Genomic DNA, 18,340 nt, shown 5'->3' with positions numbered 1-18,340 from the left:
GGTTTCGGGCACTGTCCGAGTCGCCCGTAAAATAGTTTTTTTCTTCAAGACTGAACTGGCTGGGAGCCCATCAGCTGCTCAGCGCATAGTTTCTGGGAAGTTATGTTTTTCCACTTGGGGTGGGGAAGGGGGACCTGGTGGTGGGGCCAAGGGACAGTTGGGTATCTCTTTTTGATGGGGAGAGCGAAGTTCCTCATCACTGCCATTCTGGGTGTTTATGCTACCAGATCAGGGGAGGCCTGAATCGAAGCTTGAGTCAAGGTGGGGAAATGGGTGGGGGGAGGTATATAGGTCCATAATATGGGCTCAATAGCTTTTTGGAATGTAAAAGGATTAAAGTCCCCTCTCAAAAGACAAAACACATGGAAATACCTGTCAGAGCACCAGTTTGACGTATTTGCGCTGCAGGAAACACCCCTTAAAAAATCTGAAGTGCTGCGACATTGCCATAAAAGCTATCCCTTAATCTACAGATCATCTGCTAATTCCAAACAGTAGGGTGTTGCTCTGCTGTTCGTAGCTCGGCAAAATTTCAAACTGAGGCTATAAAGGCAGATCGGGAGGGCAGGATAATTATGGTAAAGGGGTGTTAGGAAACGAGTGTATTCTAGGGCATGATGCGAACATTGATGCATATAGTGCGAGGTGTTTTCCGCTTGAGGGGTAATTTATAGACGGTCCCTTTATACGGTAATTTATAGAATGCCCATTCAACGCCAATTCATGCATTGTTTTCTCTCCCAGTAAGTGCGTGGCTGTTCAGCCCTCTCTGTACCCCCGTGGGCCGGACAACACGTCTTACATTCCTCAGCCCTTTTGAGCATATTAGTCCTGATGCTTGTTGTTCGTGGAGCCTGCTTAGAACCCCCTGACTCTTACATAAAGTGTTCTATGCTCCTCTGAAAACGGACTCTATCCTTCCTTTTTCTTTTTGTTTTCTTACCTACTGATACCCAGACTATTTCTGAGTGAGAGGCAATGTATTCTGAATGCCCATTACCACACACCATAACCACTAAGCTACCCCCTCATTGTAGCTATGATTGCCGTATAGACCTAATACCAGGCGCCGACTTACCAGTCAGTCGTGTCTAGGCTCTTACAGCCCCTGAAACGGAATATCTAAAACAGTACCTGGATGATATGTTAAAGAAAGGGTTTATACGACATTCTACCTCCCCTGTGTCCTCCCCTCTTTTGTTTATACCGAAGAGAGAAGGAGGCTTACGCGCCTGTTTGGACTACCGTTCATTAAACAAAAGTACCATCAAAAATAAGTATCCTCTTCCGCTCATCTCTGTACTATTAGACCAGGTACGAGGAGCTAAAATCGTTACTAAAATAGACTTGAGAGGCGCTTACCACCTCATTCATATAAAAGAAGGGGATGAGTGGAAAACGGCATTTTGAACAAAATTTGGATTACATGAATATTGTGTGATGCCGTTTGGGCTGTGTAATGCCCCTGCGGCCTTTCAATATTTCAATAATGAGATTTTACGAGAGTATCTTGATATCTTTGTGATTGTATATATCAATGATATATTAATCTACTCGCAAACAGAACAGGAACACACCATTAATGTAAAAAAGATATTAAGTAAATTACAGGAAAACCAGCTATACGCTAAACTTGACAAAAGCACCTTTCACACGACCCAGGTGGATTTCCTGGATTCGTCATATCGCCCGCAGGAATAAAGATGGATCCTCAGAAAGTCTAAGCCTTAGTTGATTGGCCATTCCTGGTTCAGTAAGAGAAATCCAATCTTTTCTTGGATTTGCTAATTTCTATAGGCGATTCATAGACCACTTTTCCGATTTAATCTCCCCATTAACCCACCTTTTAAAAAAGGGAGTTCAGTTTAAATGGACAGAAGAAGCAGAATTAGCCTTCCAAGAACTAAAAAAGAAATTCACCACAGCCCGATGGTTAGACACTCAGATAACACACAACCATTATTGTGTCTCAATTTGTGTCCAAATTTTGGCAAGGCATGTGTCCGATGCTAGGTATAGATCATAGGCTATTCCCTGCCTACCATCCGCAAACAGATGGGCAAACCGGAGGAACTAATCAGACCCTAGAACAGTATTTAAGATGTTTATTAACCACTATCACAAGTACATGGGTACAAGCACTTCCATTAGCTGAGTTTGCTTACAAAAACAGTACACATTCCTCTACCGGGGTTTCCTCTTTTTATTTTATATTGGCACAACGTCCTAGAATGCCACCCATTTCCTTTCCTAATGACTTAGAAAGGATTCCTGCTCTTTATGAACATTACAAAAATCTCAAATCCATTTGGAAGCAAGCTAGCACTGAACTAGACAAGGCTAAAGAAGCTATGAGACAGCAAGCCGACAGACATCGTAGGCCAGAACTCATCTATGAAGCTGGAGAGAAAGTATGGTTGTCAACCAGAAATCTGAAATTAGAAGGGTCAAGAAAATTGCAACCTCGTTTTATAGGCCCATATGTCATACAAAAAGTAATTTCTCCAGTGACCCTCAGACTGCATTTACCTACACACATGAAAATCCGCCCAGTATTTCATTGTTCATTACTCAAAAAATACATACCTCCTCCAGTCCCTTAAACACCACCCCCTCCAATAATCATAGAAGGAGAAGAAGAATATGAAGTGAATCAGATACTCAACTCCTGCAGACACAGAGGCAAATTACAATATCTTATTGATTGGGTGGGTTATGCCCCAGAAGATAGGTCATGGGAACCAGCGGAAAACATTCATGCCCGCAGATTAATTCGAAGATTCCATGCCCTTCACCCCACAAAACCCCGACCTGTGAGGAGGCCGTTGGGCGGGAGAACTGTTAGGAAACAAGTGTATTCTAAGGCCCAATGCGAAGGATACATATTTGCGTGGCGGCCCCTGGCAGGGATTTGGTGGCCTCCGGCTCTGTTACACTTCCAAACACCCTGACCCCTCCCCCCCTTCACTGGCCTCGGCACCTCCTGGATCCTGATTGGCTTATTTTTTTCCCTACCCACTGCTGGCCACGTCGTGTGTCACCCTCCTTATATTTATTAAAACACCTTCCTGAGCTCCGGGGGGCTCTGCCCCGCCCAGACCCCCTCTTCCGGGGCCCCCTACCTACGCTCCCTGCCCAGGGCCACCATGAGCCTAGAGCTACCCCTGTCACGTATGATGTTTGATTAACAGTTTTCTATATTAGAATGTAATGTTCTTAAAATGAGCAATTTCTTGAACATTATCTGCTTCGCCGGTGGCCATGCAAAGGCCGTAAATGGAAGGGTCCAGAACAGTACATAATTTGTAAAACTATGAGTGTGGGAGTCGGGGGTGCCGAATACAAAGGCTGCATAGTCTTAATTCCACCTCGTGCCTCTGTCATCCAGCGCCAGAAACTCACTTTCCCTTTATTTTACTCTCAGTGGCGTTGCAAGGGGACAGGGGGCGGACCTCTCCCGGTGACACAGGTTTTAGGAGCAGCGGCCTCCCCCCCCCCCCCGTTCGTACCTTCAGCCATTGCGGGACAGCGGACGCGCAGGAATCACCAGCCCCTCAGCCCTTCTCTTACCTGCGGCCGTCGCTAGAATCCGATAGCTCCGTCCTCCCCCCACTTTTACATGCAGGTCGCCACGGGCCAAAGGTCTAGCTACGCCACTGTTCACTACTCTTGCAGGTTCTTTGTAATCCCTGCTTTCTCCCTTTGTCACTGTTTTCCGGCTTTCTTTCCCATGTTTGTGTTTTTCACTCCCTTGCTCTGGGTGAAAGTCTGATGAGGATAAGGAAACATAAGTGCCAGTCACCAGCAGTGAATGCCAGTGGGCCCCACCTGCAACCACCGACTCAAATTAAGCACTGGGCAAGGGTCCTGATTTACAAACAAGGAGGTTGCAAATAGTGGGTGCAAATTGCCCATCAACTTTTTGTGACCCATATGACATTTTGCGATGTTGTCTATCTACTAACGGGTCGCATCACAAAATGTCCATTCACAGGCAGTCACAGAGCACTGCCTTATGAATATTATCTAGTCAGGTTACTCTATAATATGAACCTCTTGGATTGGCTACAAACGCAGTGATGATGGCCTACAAGGGACAGCATAACTTCATCCTTCTTTTTACATTTCATATTGCAAGTTGGGAAGGCATCTCTGACTAAAAAAAGGGGTTTAGTATCTACTAAGGAGTCATTTTGCAATTTCAGACACTGTGATTTCCCATGGTTTGCATGGGGAAAATGGCTTTGTTCATTACGCCCAAGATGAAGGACTGACAGTTGTAGGACAAAATTCTGGTCGGAAAATATGTCCTAAATTTAGATTAGAATAAGATGGCAAAATTCTATTCCTGTGCATAGCAGAATCCATGTTATTATTCTTACAGTCTCAAAATAGATAACAGTGTAATCGTGCTTTAAATAATGGTTGATTTTGGTGGATTGCTTGGAAGAAGATGCTCAGCTGTAAAGGTTAATCGCCCAAGGACCATGTTTGGTATATTTGTTATGATCAAGTAGAGTTCAATACCTTTTTACGGTTTAAACAATGAAATTTGGTTCACAATTAAAGAATAGGTCTCGCACAATAATTCACTTTGCAAACTTAATACTATGCTTGTGGTCTTACAAAGGTTATTACTACGAACGACACAGTGTATTTTTTCATAGCCTATAACGGCAGCAAGCAATGTTTTTTAAGCCAGCCTGATGTAAAACAAAATATTTAAAGACCATAGCAGGTGGGAGCAGGTTACCCAATTTTAACCATTGACTCTTTTGCACATGCAAACGTATGCTTACAAAGAAGTACAATTAATTCTACGTACTGGGGAGCTAACTCTTAATTTTACCAACGTTTTTTATTTACAATTCTTTTCCTGTTTTATTTTCTTTATTCATCAGTGTGTGTTTAAGTGTTTAAACTATGTCTTAATATTACAGAAATGTTAAGCCAATAGTACCTTTCTTCACACTTATATACGAATCCTATTTTTCTGTGAGGACGCTGAAACTAAAAGAGGTTTCTATACCTGTTCGTAGTCTACCTGCCTGCCAGAAAGCACCCATCCTGCTCCATTGAAATTAGATTCAATGCTTATTTTTCTAAAAAAAAATGTTTTAAGTATACCCTTCCTATGTTTAAGCGGTGGCATGTTTTCTTTCCTGATTCCTTTTATTTCTATTTCATAGTCTTGCGATAACAAAATACCCATTGCATCATCTTCCCAAGGCCAGGCCTGGCTTTGCAAATGCTTGTTGCTTAAAGTAACGAACGATGAGAACGGTATTCTCCGTGTTATAGGTGGTCTAATTAAGAAATGAACAACATTGACTTAAACCCACAGGGGGCATTCATTCCCCATCAGCATAAATCAAACAAAATACGCTTCTAATGAGCCTGCGTTGTGTCGACTATTGAGTCCTCCTGTCTTCTCTGCATGGATTTGAGAGATAGCACCGCCCCACCTGAACACACAGAAAAAGGCTTCTAGTAGAAGCCAGTATGATTGCTGACAAGCCGGAGCCTTGAAAAGAGCAGATCTGCATTCAAAGGGCGGATCAAGCCTTGATCCCACCCATCAAGAAAAGGTTTCCAGCGGCCGTGTAATAATGTGTGTGCACTTCTCGTCCTCAGGAATACAGATAACTCGGTGACATTTACCAACTATTGTTGCACCATCTACTTCCCCTCATCTGCACGCCTTTCTTGCTTGACATGATATGAATATTAAAATTATTGTGCAGCTTCACAGATGTAAATAATTTGAAGCTGCTGCCTTATCTTTGACAGTGTCTTATTTACTTTTGAGTGAATGTTTTTGTAGGCAGAGATAAATTCTGTGTAGCTGATGAAAATGACACTGCAGTTTTTGTTCGTTATGAATGTGGGCTGATGTGTTCTTTTATCAAAGCCCATTCGCCTCAGTTACAAACATCAAAATTACTTTTGCTGTTTTGCATCCAGGATAGCTTGCAGAGTAGTTGTTGAATGGATTTTTTGAATCCTTTTAAACTCCATCTGCCATGGAGGATTAAATAGCTAATCCTGGAGGAATTTTGAGTGTATTGATTAAGCCATTAGTCATTAGTGTGGCAGACCTATAAACCTGGTGCTCGAATATGAATTTACCTTGAAAAAAGATGAAAGACCAGAGATGTTTGGCAAAACAGGAACAGTTGGTTTAATTAGATGCAGCTATCGGGAGAGCAGGCTACAATGTCGGGGTCGGAAGACTGTCTCAAAGTACATTGGTTTTGGCGGTCTTTTCATACATTTCACAAAGTGTAATAAAGCGATTTGTGCATTCTTTTTAGAACAGGAATCTGGACCTAGTCATGGAGTCATAAATCTTATCACTTTATTAGAAACGCAGGTGAGTCTTGTCCCTGCGTGGACACAATGCGGAGCAATAGGGTACGTTTCCAGATATCCAACATGGCGAGAGCGTGATCACTGCATGTAGTGTGCGTGCTGCGTTCTGATTGGCTAAGTGCTCCTGACTTTGTGTGGCATCTGACTTTATGGTATTTTGGGAACGCACGCCTCTCCGGCCAAATGTGTTTTATTGGGGGGGCCAATCTCCTGAGACCATTGTGGTGTTGCTGCTTATATGTATAATCGATCTGGGTTTTCCTGTTTGCGCATTTGTTCTAGGGTTACGTGTCTCCCCCACTTGTGATCTGTCAATCAGTTGCTTTGGGCCCACGTCACAGGGCCTGCCTGACCACGTATTTGATCTCTCAGGGTTGAGGGGAGGTCATATCAGGTGCAATCAACAACAGCGATGCAAGTACGTTATTATACGTACATATACCATGGTGTATATCAACTTCGTATTTATCAATATTAATATTCTCTCCTCTAGTTGAATTTTCAACAACATACTTTACCCCATACTTCATGACAGTCACATTACTCTAGGTTTGCTGTGTTTCTGGTGTGTCTATTACTAATTCCCTAGTTATTTGCTTTCTACCTAACTTGAGGTCTAGTTTTACAGACGGAAACCCCCACTTGTAGGCAACCACACAAACATAGCACAAAAAGAACAATGGGAAGCAAATATAGGCACAATCTTGTCACTCATTGGAGATCCAGGAAAACACATCTATAAACCAGCCTTGCTCAGGGGCACCTCCCTCCTTAATGTCAGCTTTTGACGATACAGTTGATGGATGGCAAGAGTCAGTGTCCCGTTTTCTAGGTTGTTTACAGGGATAAAAGTGCAACAGGAAGCACCAATTTTAGCACACAACCGATCCTCCATTGGGTCATCAAGTTCAACATGTTACGGTGTTGCATCACCATGTGGCGGATGGCTCTTAGTTCTTTCTTGATAGCATTTTGCTGAGCTCAGTATTGTTGCTCATTTTAAGTTGCTCCTCCCTGGTTATTTGCAACCAGCGGGCATTCGCCTTCATTTGAAAGGTGAAGAAAAGTATTGACCCTCCTGCGTTTACTTGTGTGTCAGGAATGTCCTTGTACTGAGGCCAGCCTAAGTAATCAGCAGTTCTTGTTTCTCGAGCCTGATGCAATAGAGTTGTTTTCTTCTGTAGCGGATATTGGAACAATTCGGACAGATCTTCTCCCGGGATGACCAGGGTCTGGGTGTATATGGTGACGAGGGTGCAGAGGCTCTGCCATCCAGGGATGAGCTAGGTGCGGGCGAACTCCCCACATTGGCGGTAGAAGTCCATCAACACGGAGGTGCCCTATTGCATATCTGGTATTTGCAGTATTGCTTCACAATGTTCGTTGGTGCCAAGCTGTATCTTTCTTATGCCTCTGAAACACAGGGAATACAGTGTACTGTTCCTTACAATTAGGGGTTGCCCTTTCCCTTCTACCCATGTGAACCTACCTATCTCAGTGTCCCAATATTTCTGACATGGGGTATCTATCCTGGCATTCAACCCTTCCCTTCTAGACTCCTTTTCCCTGGTATCATCGAGGTGAATTGCCCTGCACTGGGACTCCATGTCGGGAGTCCATTTGTTATTAAAGAATGCTGACCCACATATGCTAAGGGCCACCCTGGGACCATAGACAGAGAAGGTAGCCGATATGTTTGTCCATTGGTGCAGTGGTCATGCTACCTCCAAGAACCTCTTTTCTGGGAGAACTCTAAGCCAAAGAGTGTCACCCTTATGGTGCCCGGCTTGCGCATCCTGTCTAGCTCGGTGTGAATGTCACTAGGCTCCGTGAAAAGGTGTAACGCTATGTGGTTGGTTTGATACTGGTTGATGTTTACCATTACTCTATGGGATTCTACTCTTGGCCCTAATCCTACATTGATACAGGTGGATGATACATTTTGCTTTCTCTTGGGCTATTTCCTGGGATAAGTAAAGTCTGTCTGCTCCCGTAGCGAGGGTATCAGCGAGCATACATGGCTTGACTTTGCTGAGGTCTGGCACCCACGGCGCTTATGTGTTGGTACTATGTGCTGTGTAGGAGTGCTCTGTGAAGTGCATGTGGAGTACTAGCATTTGGTTATGTATAAGTGTAGGTGAGGTGAGAGAGGTCCCTACGCAAGAGCTGTAGAGATGTCGCGGTAGGCTCCATGTGACTCGGCAGATTTCTTGCTACGGATGGATGCTGCCACTCCCATGCTAAGCAGATGATGTACAAAGATGCAAAAATATGTAACATTTGGAACATTGCTGGTCTTGGGACGTTGTCTGTAGGGATCGTCTGCAGCTTTCTGACATCTGGAGGTGTCTTTGCTGGGCACAGTGCAAAGAATCTATTTGTAAAAAAAAAAATGCCCGTAAAAAATAGTCTGTGGTCTTTGTTGGCTTGAACCCCCTGGCCTTGTTGGGTCTTCGGAGGTTGCTGCTGAATAGGTTGCGGCCCCAGTAAAGTTGGTGCACTTGCGGCTTGATTGCAGACCTGTTAGATAACAGCTGTGGATAGAGAGTTAGCTTGTTAGAGAGAGACATGCATCATTACTCAGGTTCGGAAATTCCTGTGCCTGCCCTTTTGGGGCTTTTCTGTGCTTCCATTTTGCGCAATCTATGGCGGAGTACTGAACGAGGGACCCCAGTTTGGGCGGCGTCATTTTTAGGAATCAGTAAGTTTTGTACATGGGTCACCTGAATTTTATTTTGTGGCTTGTTTGGCCCTCCCTCCCTCGCCATGACATAGGTAAGTGTTTTAGTGGGGCGGTCTTTGTGGTTGTGGAAGCCTCTTTTTACCTAACTATCGTTCTATGGGTGTTGTAGGCCCTCTAATACCCTACTTTCCCTGACTTGGGGTGGGGGGGGGGTGTGTGTAGCTTTATCAATGCAGATGGTACCTTTTCACCTGAACATGTGCGATGTGCTGTGAAAGGAAAAGGGGGATATGTTGCAATTTTGTGTGTTGTGTGTAATTGCAACTTGTCCTTAGGACATGTGTATCCCCTCCTGGTCCCTGCACATGGCTTGTAACGTGGTTTTCTCTAATGGAGTTGGGTGACTTGACCTTGCCCTGTTTCTGGAAGCCCCGGTTTTGGGCTGCTTTCTGCACGTCATTGGGCGCCTTGCTAAGGTCTCATGTGGTGTTGGTTGTACTGAGGCATACCAGTAGGAGTTGAGAAGCTGCTCTGCGGTTCCTGTGTGGTTAGGCTTTAGCAATGTCTGGGATCGGGCCTATTGCTCCCTTGGATGATGTTTGTGAGGCCCTGTGTTATTTGCTTCGACAAGCTGGGTGCAGTGATGTGCGTATCCATGCATCTGGTTTAGGGACTACCATGATCTACAGGACCCCCTTTCCCTCCCGGCGCCCCTCTCTCCCTCAGATGCAGGGACTTCTTACCCAGTGACATGCTACTCTTGCTGTTTTGGATCCCATGAGCTGACTTTGGATGTTGGAAGCCTTAGGGTAGAGGAGGAGACAAAGTATCTTGCTTAGGACGGAAGTCAGGTGTGTGGCTGGGACTTGTCATACTGCAAATAATGAACTGAGATGGCTGATTGACCTCGTGAATCTCCCTACTGACTTGGCGTGAAATTGTTGCTTACTTGTGTGGGGACTGCAGGGTTCTATAGTGGACACCATCATCCCATGTGCACGGAAAACCTGGCTTCCGTCACCGGAGTGTTGTGTTGTTTTGGAACTGAAAGGGGGCTTACAGTAGCTGGAGGCCTAAAAAAATTGGAGAATGGGATCCTTTTGATCTAGGGCTCGCCCTAGTGCCTTGGGTGAATGGACCTGGGTGTCTGCTTTTATGTGCTGGTCAAGGACCATCCCGCCCTGCCCCCTCATCAGACTGCCCTCCCCCCTGAGTGCTTCAAACCAAACTCTCCATAGGGGATTAGCAGCAGACTAGGGCCTAAGCCCCTGGGGCATCCAAATGGCAGATTTTAGCACGGATTCCCATTCGGCCGAACATATGGCAGCCCTGAGCTCTTCAGTGAGGTTTAGACAAGAAAGAACCACACCAGTATTTTAAAAATACTTCAGTATTTATTACACACAACCCTAAAACTACTTTAATATATCTCTTACCCGGATATATCAGTACACAACAAGGTATACTTCATAATATGTGGGCACCAAACCATATACTAAAAAATGCAAGGTAAATGCCCAAACGAGACAACCACCCAAGGATCTGTGGACCAGGGGAAGCAAGAAACCACCAAAGGTATGTAGCTAGGTTTCCCAAAGCACCGGGTGAAGATGTGTTACACTGGGTCAATGTTCATATGATAATTTGGGGAGGTTGCACTTGAAGTTTTAATGATTCGGGACTCTTCCCAGAGGACCTTGAGGAAACCCGTTGGATCAAGGAAGGTTGGAGGACACCCCCACCCGTGGATACCCAGTGAACCTGGATACCTACACCACAGAGCTCGGGAGCATAGGTGCAAAGTGGTGTCAGAGCAGCCCGTTGAAGTCAATGGAGGACCTCAGCTAACTGGTGGGTACAGAGTCTCGTGGACCACGTCGGTGGAACTCAAATGTGGATTCTGGATGAGAAGTACCTGAAACGAGAGGGGACATTGTCTAAACCACCTGGGGCTATCCAGGAGGAGTATAACATATCATATTTATTTGTAAAGCGCACGTTCACCCCAGATGGGGTATCTTGGCACTGAATACCCGATGTTTATTGTTACCCAGCTTAATGGTACTCAATTTATCGAACTCAGATGGTTGAAAGTCTGAGTGGACCCGCCGGGTTTTGAACCTGTGACCATGAGGTCAAACACAGGCCCCTGGGGTGGATGCATTAGTCCACCGAGCCCCCGGACCTGGCTAGCAGGTGCACAATGTCGTCCCTTGTCGGAGGTACTTTGCTGTAGCATGGATGTCTTGAAGAGTCAGCTTGGGAGCCCAGGCGACGATGCAGGAGCACAGGAGTCGTCCACAAGCTGTTCCATGCAGGTTGAAGAATGCAGGAGGGTCAGTGGCCAGTAGGACCACCAACAAGGCTCAATTGCAGACCAGCAAGGTCTGTGGGACTCACCAGCAAGGTCTGTGGGACTCACCCAGCAAGGAAAAGTCAGGGCCGGCCCTCAGCGAGCAGGAGAGCCAGCAGGAATCGATGGAGACCCCAGGAGGACCCTCTGGCAGCAGGCACAGGGAGTTGCAGGGAGGCCTTGGCAGCACACAGAAGATGTAGCCCACGTCGCAAGAGATGCAGAGAGGACGTCACTTTTGGAGCTGTGTGATGCTTGAGGCTGGAGCTTCTTGGAGCTCGAAGATCTTCGGGCCTGTAGAGTCAACAAGCCTTGGCAGCAGAAGACAGACATGGTGCACAGGGATGCAGGTCCAGTAGGCTGGAGAGGGAGTACAGTCTTCTAGGTTGCAGCAAAGACTGGTCAGGCCTCCACACCACCACTTGTGTTGAAGAACCTTGGGATGTCTGGGGGACAGCAGGATCCACAAGCCGGTCGTCATCGTGGAGGTGCCACTGAATGCAGGGGAGGGACCACTTCACTCTAAGGGAGATTCCTTCTTGCTATCTTGATGCATGCATTGTCATGGGGGACTTAGGAGGATACAAAGCCACGGAGATTGCAGAACTTGGACGAGAACAAGACGAAGTTGCAGTAGAAGCCTTCCTATCAGGAGCAGTCTTTGTCTTGGTTCTCGCCTTGGTCCAGCAGCAGAGTCCATTGTCCAGCAGCAGAAGAGTCTTTAGACAAATCCTCAGGCGAAGCCAGTCGGTTCCTGACGAAGTCCAGACGAATCTAAGGACCCACCCACCAAGGGAGCCGTTAAGTAACCCAGAAAGGGGGAGGGATGTCTTCTGTGGTGACTCACCTATCAGGGGAGAAGGGGCCGGGATGCTACTCTGAAGGACTGACTAGTCAGATGCTCCCAGGGGCCTCTGCTGATCTTGGAATCAAGATGGCAGAATCAAGTGGCCACCTGGAGGAGTTCTGGGCACCTTCTGGAGGAGGAGCTGGGCGAGGGGGGGCAATCCCCTGTCCTTAGTGTAGTTTCATGCCAGAGCGGGGGCCAAGGGCTCCAGCACAGGTGGACACCGGTTAATGCAAGGAGGGCACCAAATGTTCCATTCAAAGCAGTCTGGAGGTGCTCACAAGCAACCCTACCCTACCTGTTTCTAAAGGAGAGGTAGTCACACATCTCCTCTACAGGAAATCCTTTGTTCTGCCTCCCCTGCCAAGTTAGGGTTGCCAGCAGGAGGGAAGATCAGTGTCTGGGGTCAGCAGCAGCACAAGCTTGCTCGCAGACCCTGCAAGGCTACACCAGTAGAGATGGGGGGGCTCCCCGGAGGAACCCTCCCAGTACATAGTATCATGCAACTAACACGGGACTAGGTGTAGCTTGATGATTCCAACATGTTTGATACCAAACATGACCAGAGTTTGTGAAGCCTTCACGTAGTTGGACAACTCGAGTTTGCCAATATCCACTGTATACCTTAGAATGGCTTCCTCACACTTACAAAGCCCAGAGAATGGAGTCTGAGGTTTGTAGGGGTGCCTCTGCTCATGCAGGGGCACCCTCACACATAGAACCAGGCACCCTGCCTGTGGGCTCAAATGCCTACCTTAGGGCTGCTTATAGGGCGTGAGTGCAATTACTGGGATATAAGGAAAACCTTATATCTGAGGTGAAAGGTGCATGCACCATTTCAAACAGGCTGCAATGGAAGGCCTGTAGACACAGTTTGCACAGGCTCCCATGGGTGGTATAATACATGCTGCAGCCCATGGGAGACCCCTGGTGTACCAATGCCCTGTGTACTTTTGTACCATATACCAGTGGCGTCACTAGGGGGGTGCAGGGGGTGCGGCCCGCACCGGGTGACACCAACACATGGGGTGACACCAATCTGCACTGCAGCCTGGCCTCTGCTCTCACCTTTACTGTCGCTCCCTGTGCAAGCTTGTTCCTCATGCTGTTCACACTCACCAGCGTCTTGCAGGAGATCTGCAATGCTTGACTGCAATTTCTTTGCTCACAAGGCAACTCTATAGCAGCCTAGCTCATCTGAGGGTGCGTGGTTTCCTATTTTTCAGTATCTTGCAGTCTTCAGTTTTCCAGTGAACCAGTTCCAAATTTCAGCTTGCTCTTCACTACAGTGCCACCTGTTGCTCGCACTCTTGTTTATACAAATCCAGGGAAGACAGATGGAGTAAGAGAGAGAGGGAGACAGATGGAGCTAGAGGGAGTAATACAGAGAGAGGGAGCTAGAGAGAGCAAGACAGAGAGAGAGAGGGAGCAAGAGGGAGTAACAAAGGGAGAGAGGGAGCTAGAGAGAGTAAGACAGAGAGAGAGGGAGATAAAGGGAGTAAGACAGAGAGAGAGGGAGCTAGAGGGAGTAAGACAGAGAGAGGGAGACAGAGGTAGTTAGAGGAAGTAAGACAGAGAGAGAGGGAGCTAGACAGAGAGAGGGAGCTAGAGGGAGTAAGATAGAGAGAGAGGGAGCTAGAGGGAGCAAGACAGAGAGAGAGGGAGCTAGAGGGAATAAGAGAGAGGGAGCTAGAGGGAGCAAGACAGAGAGAGAGGGAGCTAGAGGGAGTAAGACAGAGGGAGGGAGCTAGAGGGAGTAAGATAGAGAGAGAGGGAGCTAGAGGGAGCAAGACAGAGAGAGAGGGAGCTAGAGGGAATAAGAGAGAGGGAGCTAGAGGGAGCAAGACAGAGAGAGAGGGAGCTAGAGGGAGTCAGACAGAGCGAGGGAGCTAGAGAGAACAAGACGGAGAGAGAGGGAGCTAGAGGGAGCTAGACAGAGAGAGGGAGCTAGAGGGAGTAAGACAGAGAGAGAGAGGGAGAAAGAGGGAGCTAGAGGGAGCAAGACAGAGAGAGAGGGAGCTAGACAGAGAGAGGGAGCTAGACAGAGAGAGTGAGCTAGAGGGAGTAAGATAGAGAGAGAGGGAGCTAGAGGGAGGAAGACAGAGAGAGAGGGAGCTAGAGGGAGTAAGACAGAGAGAGAGGGAGCTAGAGGGAGTAAGACAGAGAGAGAGGGAGCTAGAAGGAGTAAGAGAGGGAGCTAGAGGGAGCAAGACAGAGAGAGGGAGCTAGAGGGGGTAAGACATAGGGAGAGGGAGCTAGAGGGAGTAAGACAGAGAGAGAGGGAACCAGAGGGAGCTAGAGGGAGTAAGACAGAGAGAGGGAGCTAGAGGGAGCTAGACAGAGAGAGGGAGCTAGAGGGAGCAAGACAGAGGGAGAGGGAGCTAGAGGGAGTAAGAGAGAGGGAGAGGGAGCTAGAGGGAGCTAGAAAGAGAGAGGGAGCTAGAGGGAGTAAGACAGAGAGAGAGGGAGCTAGAGGGAGTAAGACAGAGAGAGGGAGACAGAGGGAGTAAGACAGAGAGGGAGGCAGAGGGAACTACAGGGAGTAAGACAGAGAGAGAGGAAGCTAGACAGAGAGAGGGAGCTAGAGGGATTAAGATAGAGAGAGAGGGAGCTAGAGGGAGCAAGACAGAGGGAGAGGGAGCTAGAGAGAGTAAGAGAGAGGGAGAGGGAGCTAGAGGGAGCTATAGAGAGGGAGCTAGAGGGAGTAAGACAGAGAGAGGGGGAGCTAGAGGGAGTAAGACAGAGAGAGGGAGACAGAGGGAGCTAGAGGGAGCAAGACAGAGAGAGAGGGAGCTAGACAGAGAGAGGGAGCTAGAGGCAGTAAGACAGAGAGAGAGTGAGCTAGAGGGCGCTAGACAGAGAGAGGGAGCTAGAGGGAGTAAGAGAGAGAGAGAGGGAGCTAGAGGGACTAAGACGGAGAGAGTGGGAGCTAGAGGAAGTAAGAGAGAGGGAGCTACAGGGAGCTAGAGGGAGTAAAAGAGAGAGAGAGAGGGAGCTAGAGGGAGTAAGGCAGAGAGAGCGGGAGCTAGAGGGAGCAAGACAGAGAGAGAGGGAGCTAGACATAGAGAGGGATCTAGAGGGAGGAAGACAGTGAGAGAGGGATCTAGAGGAGCTAGAGGGACTAAGACGGAGAGAGAGGGAGCTAGAGGAAGTTAGAGAGAGGGAGCTAGAGGGAGTGAGAGAGAGAGAGGGAGATAGAGGGAGTTATACAGAGAGAGAGGGAGCTAGAGGGAGTAAGACAGAGAGAGAGGGAGCTAGAGGGAGTAAGAGAGAGAGAGAGGGAGCTAGAGGGAGTAAGACAGAGAGGGAGACAGAGGGAACTACAGGGAGTAAGACAGAGAGAGGGGGAGCTAGACAGAGAGAGGGAGCTAGATGGATTAAGATAGAGAGAGAGGGAGCTAGAGGGAGCAAGACAGAGGGAGAGGGAGCTAGAGGGGTAAGAGAGAGAGGGAGCTAGAGGGAGCTAGACAGAGAGAGGGAGCTAGAGGGGGTAAGACAGAGAGAGAGAGAGGGAGCTAGAGGGAGTAAGACAGAGAGAGGGAGCTGGAGGGAGTAAGACAGAGATAGGGCGACAGAGGGAGCAAGACAGAGAGAGAGGGAGCTAGACAGAGAGAGGGAGCTAGAGGGAGTAAGACAGGGAGAGGGAGCTAGAGGGAGTAAGACAGAGAGAGAGTGAGCTAGAGGGCGCTAGACAGAGAGGGGAGCTAGAGGGAGTAAGACAGGGAGAGGGAGCTAGAGGGAGTAAGACAGAGAGAGAGGGAGCTAGAGGGAGTAAGACAGAGAGAGGGAGCTAGAAGGAGTAAGAGAGGGAGCTAGAGGGAGCAAGACAGAGAGAGGGAGCTAGAGGGAGTAAGACAGAGGGAGAGGGAGCTAGAGGGAGTAAGACAGAGAGAGAGGGAGCTAGAGGGAGTAAGACAGAGAGAGAGGGAACCAGAGGGAGCTAGAGGGAGTAAGACAGAGAGAGGGAGCTAGAGGGAGCTAGACAGAGAGAGGGAGCTAGAGGGAGTAACACAGAGATAGAGGGCGCTAGAGGGAGTAAGACAGAGAGAGGGAGACAGAGGGAGCTAGAGGGAGCAAGACAGAGAGAGAGGGAGCTAGACATAGAGAGGGAGCTAGAGGGAGTAAGACAGAGAGAGAGTGAGCTAGAGGGCACTAGACAGAGAGAGGAAGCTAGAGGGAGTAAAAGAGAGAGAGGGAGCTAGAGGGATCAAGACAGAGTGAGAGGGAGTTAGAGGGAGTAAGACAGAGAGAGAGAGAGAGCTAGAGGGAGCAAGACAGAGAAAGAGGGGGCTAGAGGGAGTAAGAGAGAGAGAGGGAGCTAGAGGGAGTAAGACTGAGAAAGAGGGAGCTAGAGGGAGTAATAGAGAGAGAGGGGGCTAGAGGGAGTAAGAGAGAGAGCGGGAGCTAGAGGGAGTAAGTGAGAGAGAGCGGGAGCTAGAGGGAGTAAGTGAGAGAGAGCGGGAGCTAGAGGGAGTAAGACAGAGAGAGGGAGCTAGAGGGAGTAAGACAGGGAGCTAGAGGGAGTAAGACAGAGAGAGAGGGAGCTAGAGGGAGTAAGACAGAGAGAGAGGGAGCTAGAAGGAGTAAGAGAGGGAGCTAGAGGGAGCAAGACAGAGAGAGGGAGCTAGAGGGAGTAAGACAGAGGGAGAGGGAGCTAGAGGGAGTAAGACAGAGACAGAGGGAGCTAGAGGGAGTAAGACAGAGAGAGAGGGAACCAGAGTGAGCTAGAGGGAGTAAGACAGAGAGACGGAGCTAGAGGGAGCTAGACAGAGAGAGGGAGCTAGAGGGAGTAAGACAGTACCTAGCGCCATACATTTCCGACAGAGGTGGTCCATGCGGTAAGTCGTGAGGGGGTGACACCATGAGTTACCCGCACCGGGTGACACCAACCCCAGTGACGCCACTGCCATATACTAGGGACTTACAGGGGTACACTAGTATGCCAAGTGTGGGGTGTACAAAGTACTTACCAGTACATTTAGGGGAGAGCGCAGTGACAATGGGGACGAGTGTACAGTCAAAACACACTGACACCAGGCAAAAAGTGGGGGTAACAATAGTAGACAGATCCTCTTTCCTACAACTATCATTTTGTAGAGGGCAGCCCTGCCCATTTAAAATAGAGAGAGGGATCGCCAGTAAACTGCATCTCCCCATTATCCGTCCAGAACCCAAACTAAGTTAGATCTCTGGAACTATGTCAGTTCCACTGTCACCTGGACCCCCAGGTAGCAGAAACCCCAGGACAATTGCAGAGGGCACACCCAATCTGCGGGGTGATCCTACTCCACCAAGGGGAAGGAATGGACTTGTTGGGCAATTTATGCGAATCCGAGTATTTGCTAAAGAAATCAAGAATTTCTAGGGCCGTTAGCGATGGTACACAAAGGGTCAGCAAAAAATAGCAATATGTCAAACGCGTACAGTGAGATAATATCTTTCCAGTCTGGGCCCCACTTGCAGTCAAAGCGCCAAGTGTTCCAAGGCCAGGGTGAACAATAGGGGAGAGTGCAGGCACCTCTGTCTCATCCCCTGTCCCAGGAAGAATTCTTTTGAGAGGCAGCCGTTTACCCGTACCCGAGCCAGTGCCTTTGTGCATAGGAGATGGATCCAGAATATGAACTCCTTGCCGGACCCCTTTTGGCTAATTCTGCAAATTGGAATTGCCATTCGACGGAGGCCTTTTTTCGCGTCCAATGACAACTGGACCACAGATTCCCTGAGGATCCATTGCCTAGCAAGGCATCTGAAAAGGTGCCACAAATTGTGGTGGCTGGAACGCATGGGCATAAATCCCGATTGGCCGGTTCTGATCAATTTATCGATCACTTGCTTAAGATGGTTAGCCAATATTTTAGCCAGTATTTTGACTTCTGTATTTAAGAGCTTAATTGACCTGCAAAAGACTTGCCCTCTTTGTGGATACGGACGATAGTTGCCAGTCTGAGATTGTTAAGTAGACATCCCCTCCCCTTTGCTTCATACACCATTTTACGATTGGATCGAACCACATGCCAATCTCTCGGTGCATCAGAAAAATTCAGGGGGAATCCTTTAGGCGCAGCTGCCGTCCCTCTCTTAAGCT

This window comes from Lissotriton helveticus, chromosome 3_1 (genome assembly GCF_964261635.1).
Source record: "Lissotriton helveticus chromosome 3_1, aLisHel1.1, whole genome shotgun sequence".
In the NCBI taxonomy this organism is placed as follows: Eukaryota; Metazoa; Chordata; class Amphibia; order Caudata; family Salamandridae; genus Lissotriton; species Lissotriton helveticus.
This window is presented reverse-complemented; position numbering follows the sequence as displayed.